Source organism: Rhinopithecus bieti, unplaced genomic scaffold, assembly GCF_001698545.2.
Source record: "Rhinopithecus bieti isolate Rb0 unplaced genomic scaffold, ASM169854v2 scaffold_14934, whole genome shotgun sequence".
NCBI lineage: Eukaryota > Metazoa > Chordata > Mammalia > Primates > Cercopithecidae > Rhinopithecus > Rhinopithecus bieti.
In genome coordinates this window covers 73,329-83,459 of record NW_016807958.1, presented here as the reverse complement: position 1 = coordinate 83,459, position 10,131 = coordinate 73,329, and the positions used below count along the sequence as shown (strand labels likewise).

The 10,131-nt window shown below is 36.7% G+C and overlaps 1 protein-coding gene across 1 annotated transcript in view; it reads left to right on the top strand.

Moving 5' to 3' along the window:
* The first annotated feature begins 503 nt into the window (after positions 1 to 503).
* Positions 504 to 10,131, top strand: part of LOC108537068 (alpha-mannosidase 2-like) — a 53,332-nt gene continuing 43,704 nt past the window's right edge. Inside the window, exon 1 of the mRNA XM_017884194.1 lies at positions 504 to 614. The gene's annotated coding sequence lies outside the window, so the exon portion shown is untranslated. The remainder of the gene's footprint in view (positions 615 to 10,131) is intronic.

The window sequence follows — 10,131 nt, the reverse complement described above, 5'->3', positions numbered from 1 at the left end:
CAAAATGTTTTATAGTTTAGTAAACCGAGCTGTGATTAAACTATGTTTCTGAATCCTGCTTTCAGTTTGCTTAGATGACTCCCTGTAGTCATCCTTGCCACCTGTCCCAAACCCTGAACATTAGGGGGCTGGGACCATGGTTATAATAATTATTTACCTGGGAAAATGTAACTTCTATAGGATGATTGCTGTTTCTAATAAGTAACTATAGGGACAAATAGAAGGATTTTAGTTAGAAATTTGTATAGCTGGGAGGAATGCTTTCTAGAGCAATGAAGTTGTAAACATTTTTATTTCATATTTTCGGCATTTTTAAAAATAAAAAACATGTTCAGTTTTTATCACATGCATATTATGTTACCTTATAAGATCTGGTTTACACTTAAAATTGCAAATATCAGGTGGTATGTATTTTCCATTTTTGAAACCATAATAAACATATTCTTTTAAAAGTTTGGATGCCAAAATATTTTCCTTAAATGTATTATTTTCTTCTCAGCCTTATGTTTACACAACACCGCCCTTTGTCAGAGTGACACATGGAAGGATTTACTCGGAAGTGACTTGCTTTTTTGACCATGTTACTCATAGAGTCCGACTATACCACATACAGGGTAAGAAAATAGGAATGCAGTTATGAAACATATGTATGCTGGTTTTTGAATTCTTGCTTTTCTTATGCCATCCTTAATAAATTAACAGTTGATTTTTGTAGATTTTTTTTTAAACTTGACATCATATTTTTAATGTGATTTAAAATATGAAACTTATCTTTTGATAATAAAAAATGGTAAAACATTTCAATCCCTACATGTACGTTTTCCTCTGTATATCTTCTCTTAACTGTTGCCATATTGGTCTTAGTCATGAGCTCATTAACTGGAAACTTTATTTCTAACACCTGAAAACAATACCATGTTTTGATTTTATGAAATGGAAATTATATTAAATATGACTTTCAGTTAGTAGACCACACACATATATGGGACCTGCTTCCTTAAATATAGCCTGTATCACTGGAATGTAACTTTAAGAAAAAAATGTTCTAAACTAGTTCCATTTGTTTACAACTCTTTACCCAGTAAAGTATAAAACCTAGCAATTGTTTATCATTTTTAGAACAGTATTGAGCAGCATCTTTATGAACCCAAGTGATAGGAAATAGGCTTTTGATCCTTTTGAGAACTTAATCCTGGGCAATGGAACTGATTCTGTGGGGTCTGAGTGGAGCTGTGGTTTCCAAACACTTGCACATTTAGGTTGGTTGATTTAGAATTCATTGTTTTTAGAATGGTGTGCTTTTCCAACCACAGATTTAATCCTAATAACCAGGGTATTTACCATATTATTGACTTTTAGAAAAATACCTCATAAAAATGCCATTTAAATTTATCTTTGCTGTTAGGTAAGTTGAACAAATTAGAAAAGAAAAAATACTCTTTCTCTGAATCTTCATACAGGTAAAAAATAAAGGATTTCACAAACTAAAGATTAATGTGTAGACCGGCACTGTTTCCTTTTTAGGTATTGTGGGGAAGCAAAGGGTTACTATGTTCAGGGAATTTCTTAGATAACTGAAGTTCAATTTTCTGATTTCATAGTTTAATTTTGCTTTTAACTTTTTTATTAATTTCAGATTTCATTAGTATTTGCTTTTTGTTAGAATTTCAGGTATGGACAGACTTTCTCACGCAACTTCTTTAGGTAATAATATGATAGGTTTTTCAGAATAACCCATGATTCATAGGATGAATCAAGAAGTAAAAGTTCTCTGGTTGGTGGTTTTATGTCCTAAATGTGACTTCTGCAGTTATCTGTGATCACTTTGCTACCTACAGGAAAACCTGTAGTTCTGAAATAATCTTTTATTGAGTTTCTCAAAACTTCTGGTAAGTCAGAAACTATGTTTTTGACCATCTGTTTGTACTCTTGTGTAAGCCATTATTTAATATCCCTGAGAGCTCTAAGTTACATTTTCAGCTTTATAGCATTACTGCACAGAAGATATGTTCATCTATTTTTAAGTTTGCTTAAAACTATTGTTTTTTAGTGGAAAAGTTTTTCCTGGAGTACAATGTGGCACACACTTTGGCACATACTTGTGTCATCAAGTTTGATTTACCATTGTTTTTCATCAGTTATATTTAGAGATGGGCTGTGTCTCAGAGTAAATGCTGTAGCAACTCATCCTAAAATTCCAACTTCTCAATCAAATATATTTGCATAATTGCTTTTGCTTTTATTTAAGCATGTCACTATATCTTCTGGGTTTTCCTTGGATTATCCAGGACCTCTAGTTCTCACATCATAGGGCAGTTTGTGTAGACTAGATGGCCCTGTTCTGCTGCTGGTGGCTGTAGCTTAGCTTGCCAGAGTACTTAGTGCTTGACTTGGAAATTAATAGACTCTGACTTGCCTATTTACTTACTCGAGCAAACTATACTCATCAGAACTAAATGCTTGTCATTTTTCTTTTCCCCCTCTCTTCCTGTTTCCCTCTGGGCAGTGAACTGTCCAGTGGCTAATAGTGTTAAGCAGGAGCAGGGGCCACTAAGGTCTGACTGGCTCCTGGCCTTCCAAAGGGGCTCTCCGTGTAGACCATTTCTATTTGCTGGTCTTGCCCTCTACCTCTTTTCTCTTTTTTATTCTTTAGCGCGCTCTCTCTCTCTCTCTCTTTTCTCTTTTTTTTGACAGCGTCTCCTCTGTCGCCCAGGCTGGAGTGCAGTGGAGCGATCTCGGCTCACTGCAGCCTCTGCCCCACTGGTTCAAGGATTCTCCTGCCACAGCCTCCTAGGTAGCTGGGACTACAGGTGTACACCAGCATGCCTGGCTAATTTTTGTATTTTTAGTAGGGACGGGGTTTTGCCATGTTGGCCAGGCTGGTCTCGAACTGTTGACCTCAGGTGATCCACCCGCCTTGTCCTCCCAAAAGTGCCGGTATTACAGGCATGAGCCACTGCACCTGGACTGATTTTCTTTTTTCATGTGTTTCCTTTCTAGATTATTTGTCTTCTCTTCCTTGGTGTTCTCGTGCATATGAAAAAAATAGTAAATGATGGATAAATAAGTGTAATGCAAACTTAGAGTGCCTCACTGATGAATTTTATAGTAGTTGCCTGGATTAAACGTGAAGCCGTCATATGTAACCTTGAAGTAACATATAAATATTTTTTTCTTTCTTTCCAGTCCAGGTCATTTTTTTTTCCCAACATGAAAGTAGTTGGTAGGAAATAGAGATACCAGGATCACCTGAAATGCTTTCTTCCAAACTGTGTACCTTCCCATGTTTGTATTTGAGCTCTTCTTAACAAATCTCCCTCTGGGAAAAGATAAGCCCAGTTGTGGAGAGCGTCTTTCCTTAGTAATTTTCATGACTCACCTGTCTCTGCTGTTTTTCACACATCATTGCCTGAACACTCAGGTTGTCTCAATCCTGGCTTATTGGGGTTTTAATGAAATCACTAAATCAAGGCCCATGATAGAAATATGAAGTCTTCAGGGTGTTTGGCTCTATCAGTGTTCACGCTGCCTGAAAGGGTGATCAGTCTTCAGGGATCTTTTATTTAGTGCCAAGTTTTATGTATTAAGAAATACTGGAAAGTTGTTTAACATTCTAAACTTTGGCCTCCTGTAAATCAGACATCTGGATGATTGATCAAAATTCATAGACAAAATGTAGCTTTTCATTTTAGATGCAAAGAAGACATCAGCCAACTTCCATGCTTTTGTAGATTGACTTTTAGCTAGTATTGCATAAAATAACAAAAAATATTTATTCTTGAATTTAATTTACTAAACTAGTTTTGGATATATGCTACTTTTGCCCCCCTTAAACCAACCAGATGCAGTTATTTGGATTAGTATTAATGAATAGAGCCTATTTGTTGTTAGTACCAGATTTTCAATCCAGGAGGAAATGAGGGTTTGGGGAGAGAGACTATTAATATTTTATGGTTACATACTGTAATTGTATTAGGTTACTAAACCAGTTAATTATTCAAAAGATTTTGTAATCTCTCAGCAAGAAGGAATAAAGAAACAGAAAATGAGTTAGTATTAAAGATTGTCTTTGTTGGGTGTCTATTTTTGTTAAACCTTACAAATTCAATTTAAAAACTAAAGTAATGCATACCTGACAAAATATTCTTACATTTCTCAATCTCTACTTTAGTTGTTCTTTGACCTTTTTCTCCCCAAAGTAACTATTTGCCCAAATTAAGCTTCAGGAGAAAACAAAATCAAGAACGAAAATCAAGCAACCTTTCCAAAATTATATAAACTCTTTGGTCCTTAATGATTTTGAAACAGAGTTGAGAGGCCTTATAGTTCAACCCTACTTTTGTTTTTCATTTGGAATTTAACTTGTTTTTCTATTTGCATTCTCTCCAGATTCTGAAAATGATTAGAAGTGCAATTGAAGGGCTCTCTCTTTCTTAACATCTCCTAAACTAATAAAAGAACACTCTGTTTCCCTTTTCATTATCGTTCAGACATCGCATTCAAAAGGTTTCTAAAAATACTAAATTAGAAGAAATCTTGTGCTCACTAGCCTTAAAAGCTCTACAAGATCAGAGCAGTTTGGAAATTTCTAATGAAGGCGAGGCACAGTGGCTCACACCTGTAATCGCAGCACTTTGGGAGTCCATGGCAGGCAGATCACGAGGTTAGGAGATCAAGACCATCCTGGCTAACAAGGTGAAACCCTGTCTCTACTAAATATACAAAAAATTAGCCGAGTGTGATGGCACGCGCCTGTAATCCCAGCTACTCGGGAGACTGAGGCAGGAGAATCGCTTGAATGCAGGAGGCGGAGGTTGCAGTGAGCTGAGATCACGCCACTGCACTCCAGCCTGGGCGATGGAGCGAGATTCTGTCTTAAAAAAAAAAAAAAAAATTTCTAATGAGATATAATTTTTTGCCAATGTCAAGTTTAATAAATCCATTTTGTAACACCCATAATTTAATGAAATGCAATTTATTTCATTTTTAGAAAATAACATTTTTCTGGGGAAAAGTTGAGAGAGGTGGGAATTAATTTTTCTTGCAGTATAATCATCTTTTATTTAATTGAAGCTTTAAACATTACCATATAGGCTGCTACTTTAGCTTTTTTGGTTAATCTGTGATTAGAAGATAGAATATAATAAAAACAGAAGCTCCTGTATCCTCTTGTGTTTTATTTAATATTGCACCTAAGAGGAAAGTACATACCTTGCAATAATATAATACCAGTAAGTGACATTGCTAACTGTAGCCTTGTCTTCAGAGCTGTAATTATTGGACTTTAGTGTCCTAGTTTCTGATACCAACAGCTACTTTGAAGAATTAGGTCACTGTAGGTAACCAGTGTGTCATGTACATTTCACTGGCGCAAGGACTGTGTTCTCCTAGGCCGGTGTTTGTTAGCGAGTGAGTATGTATGTGTGTGTAAACCATGTTTTAACCCTTAGGGGAAACATCTTAAATGGGATACTTCTGCTCTATTTTCCACCAACATATTATAAAGTATTATATGTAATGGATCTTACTCAAAGAAAACAAGTAGCCTGGAGGTAAAATATAATGAACTGACATCAAAAACTATGGAAGAAAAGACTTTCCTTTGACTGACATGACTGATTTCCTTGCATGGACATATTTAGCAATCCAAGAGAGTTGCTTAGTTTTTCTCTGAGCAATTTTGAATATATAAACATAAGTGGATTTATAACCTGACTCTTGGCTTTTAGAGAATCAAAATGAGCTTCATCTAGTTAAACATACTAGGGGACTTCAAAAAGTTTGTGGACAAATGAAATTAAAAGATAAAAATTAAAAATATAAACTTTCTCAACGTCAGCTTCATCAAGTTCACAACACTTTTGTAAGCAGTGAATCCAGCTACTTAGTCCATCCCTAAGGAACTGAGGGTCCTGGGAATTTAGCCATGTCATTTCAGTCTACTTGTATTTTTAAGTAAAATGAGTGCCCATTAAATATTTTTTAAGATTAGGAAACAAGAAGAAATCAGGAGGAGCCAAATTAGCACTGTAAGTGAATGCCTAATGATTTTCCATTGAAGCTGTCACAAAATTACCCTTGTTTGATGAGAGGAATGAGCAGGAGCATTATGGTGGAGAAGAACTCTGATGAAACTTTCCTGGGTGTTTTTCTGCTAAGGCTTTGGCTAATGTTCTCAAAACATTCTCATAACGAGCAGATGTTACTGTTCTTTGGGCTTCCAGAAAGTCAACACACCAAATGCCTTGAGCATCCCAAAAAGCTGTTGCCATGACTTTTACTCTTGACCAGTCTTCTTTTGCTTTGACTGGACCATTTCTACCTCTTGGTAGCCATTGTTTTGATTGTGCCTTGTCTTCAGAATCATACTGGTAAAGCTGTATTCCATCTACTATTATAAATTTTCAAAGAAATGTTTCAGGATCTTGATCCCACTTATGTAAAATTTCCATTGACAGCTCTGCTCTTGTCTGCAGCTGATCTGGACACGGTGGTTTTGGCACCCATTGAGTGGAAAGTTTCCTCAACTTTAATTTTTCAGTCAGAATTGTATAAGCTGCTAATTGTCAGTTCTCTTCAATTAGAGCAGGAAAGCAGACTTAATTTTTTTCTTGAAAATTGGTGTAGTCTTCATCTTCAACATTGTCTCATCCCTTCCCAAGACAATTTATCTATTTTGTGAATTGCTGATTTTCTTGGACCATTGTCCCCATGAACTTTTCATAAAGCATCAGTGATTTCACCATACTTCCACCCAAGCTTCACCATAAATTTGATGTTTGTTCTTGTTTAAATTTTAGCATAATTTATATTGCTCTGATAGAGGCTCTTTTCAAACCGAAGTCTCACCCTTGTTAGTGCCTCAAACTAGATCCTGTTCAGACATGTTATAACAAGTAAGTATGAGTTTATTTTGATGAAATCCATGCATAGTTTTTTCATGATATGCATTTTCCATGAAACTTTTGAAGACCCCTCTTATAAGGAATCACATTGGGATTTAGAGACCCAAATCCTTAGTTTTGCCTCTAAGCAAACCAGAGGAGTATGGGTTTGTCCTTTCATTTCTTAGGGACTTAGTTTCTTAATCTATAAAAAAAGGTAGATGTTCAATTAGGTGTAACCATCAAAGAGTCTTCATACAACTTAGTTTCACATAAAATCTCTTTTGCCTGACTCCCTGCTTCTAAATTCATCTTCTACACTTGATCTTAGCCAGAAGGCCAAGAAGTGATAAAACTCATCTTCTAAGGATGCTTGAATCTGGGGCTTCTATCCCTGGTGTCTGCCCCACTTGTAAACAAGGTCTCAGAACTTCACTGAAGTTCTTTTTATTTCCATAAAAAGATTCATGAGGACATTAAGGTGGTTTGCAATCAGTCTCTCATTTTTTTCCAGCGCTATATTCCATATTTAGTTTGATTTAAAAGTAAAAAGCATTAAGTAAGTTATAGCTAGGCAGGCTTAGGTAATTAAAACATTTTTGGAATATCATAATATGCAATTGACTGCTAAGGATTTTTTTCCCTGTTAATTGGAACTTTTAAAAATTGAAATAAATAGCTATGTGTTGAATCTGATTATTCCCTACAGGCATGAAAGAGAAGGTTATTTTAAGGGACTGTAAGCACATTCTGGTTACACAGATTCAGAACTCAGAGATTATCTTTGGGGCTGTTTGAGAGCAGCTGATTGTTGAAGCCGTAACTCCTTAGCAAGGAAGCATCATCCCCTACAAAGATGGGTTGCACTGAACTCAGGTTCAGGGCACAGGGATGGGAAACATAGGAGATTTGTAATGGTTCAGAGTTGAGACTCCAGAGACAGTTCTCTTGTGTTTTATTCCCAGACCCATCCCAGCCCTGCCACTTAGCAGCTGTTTGACCTTGCACAGGTTACTGCCAATCTGGCTTTGGTTTATCATCCTGAAATGTTGACAGTAGTAAAATCAGCTTCAGAGGATGTTAGGGGTATTCACTGAGTGACTATACAAGGAACCTTACCCATAGTGAATGTTGTATCTGCTTACAAGAGTGAGTGAGCCAGATGGGTTAGATGGTTGGGTGTTATAAGACAAAGCATGGTCATTACGGATTGGGGGAATTGGGGAGGATTTAATGAAGGAAATGAGTGATTGAGAGGCTAGGTCTTAGAGAATGTCACATGAAAGGCAGAAAGGAGGAAAAGAATATCACAATGTGTGAAATAAGGTTGTTTAGAAACCTACTATAAGGATTTAAAGAACTCTTTGTCCCTTATATATTTTTTAATTGACTTGTGGTTTTTCTTTATACATTTAAATAATTAAAGGATGTTACTTTAGTGTATTGTACATGGTAACTTTTAAAAATAAGCATATCTGATGGGCAATGGTACTAAATCATGTATTTTTTAAAAGCCTGCACTAGCTTTTTCTTCAGCTGTTAGAAACTTCACATCATTATTTTCTCCTTATAATTACATTCTATTTCTCCACAGAATTTTATCTTAATGTAGTATTTTTGTGGCTCAGAGCCTTGTTACTGGTCAGTCTTTCATTACTTCTCTGAAACAAAAATTGTGTGTGTGTGTATTTATATGTACAGTTTTAAAAGTCTGTTATAAGGCTTTAAGTATTTTATTTCTTGATTGAGATATAAAAATTATTGGCATGCACTTGGTCAAAAAAACATAAATATGTTCCTATTTTAATAACTGTATTGTATAAATTTTAATGGAAACATTTTTCTCAGTGGGTTGTACCTTTTTTATTCCTAATGGATAATGTGTCCATTGATGAATGTCACTCATTGCTAGAATGATACATGATTTTATTTTAATTTTGTTTTGTAAATATCAGTGCAAAGGAAGTTATTCACGTAAATAAGTAACTGGTAATGGAAGGAGTTTTGTTATAGGAATATCATTCAGTACTTTGAACTCCTGGGTTAGATGCCGAATGTCACTGACCTGCCGTCAAACATTAATTTTAATCAATTATTTTTAAAGTCCTGCTGCCTGACAACCTGATTAGGTACGCTTTCAATTTTGTTGAAAGCAAGCAATTGGAAACCACGTGTTTTGCAGAAATATTTGTTACTTGGTCATTAAAGTCCAGTCAGACACCAATATGTTGAACTGGCTTTGTTCGGTACCCACTAAACAGGGTGAGAGAGATGCTGCTGCTTGTTTTGTTTGTTTGTTTATTTATTTATTTATTGTAAGTTGGGAGAAGAAATAGAGTGGTGGAAAAGAAAGAAACATCTGTCATGGAGGCAGATCATTGTGAGGAATCTTTTCCTGCCTAAAGGTGCCTTAGAAAGGAGCATGTTTGGGAAAACAGGAAATAGGTGAGTTCAGAGTAACTGCCCGTGCCACAGATGTGCAGATCAAATATCATTGTTAGTTCAGCCAGCTTCTCTCCTCTCTCTTAGACCAGCCCAAGCCTGGGTCACAGGGAAGGCGCCAAAAAACTCCAATGTTGTGAGCTATTTTATTCACCTCCTAGGGGAGTGTTTTAGTTAGACCTTATTTATTTTATCTATTTTGAGGTTAAAACTGATGTCAGTGTTATGATCCCTCCAAAACAGAGCTTCCAAAAAATTCTGTTGTTTCATAACATTAATGCTTAAAAAAAAAACAGAGCGGGGGCGGAGCAAGATGGCCGAATAGGAAGAGCTCCAGTCTCCAACTCCCAGCGTAAGGGACACAGAAGACCGGTGATTTCTGCATTTTCAACTGAGACTCCACCTCTGGGGACAGGGCACAGTTAACAACAACAACAACAAAAGCAGCAGAAACCTGCCCAGACGCAAACGACTCTGTCTGACAGCTTTGAAGAGAGCAGTGGATCTCCCAACACGGAGGTTGAGATCTGAGAACGGACAGACTGCCTGCTCAAGTGGGTCCCTGACCCCTGAGTAGCCTAACTGGGAGACATCCCCCACTAGGGGCAGTCTGACACCCCACACCTCACAGGGTGGAGTACACCCCTGAGAGGAAGCTTCCAAAGTAAGAATCAGACAGGTACACTCGCTGTTCAGCAATATTCTATCTTCTGCAACCTCTGCTGCTGATACCCAGGCAAACAGGGTCTGGAGTGGACCTCAAGCAATCTCCAACAGACCTACAGCTGAGGGTCCTGACTGTTGG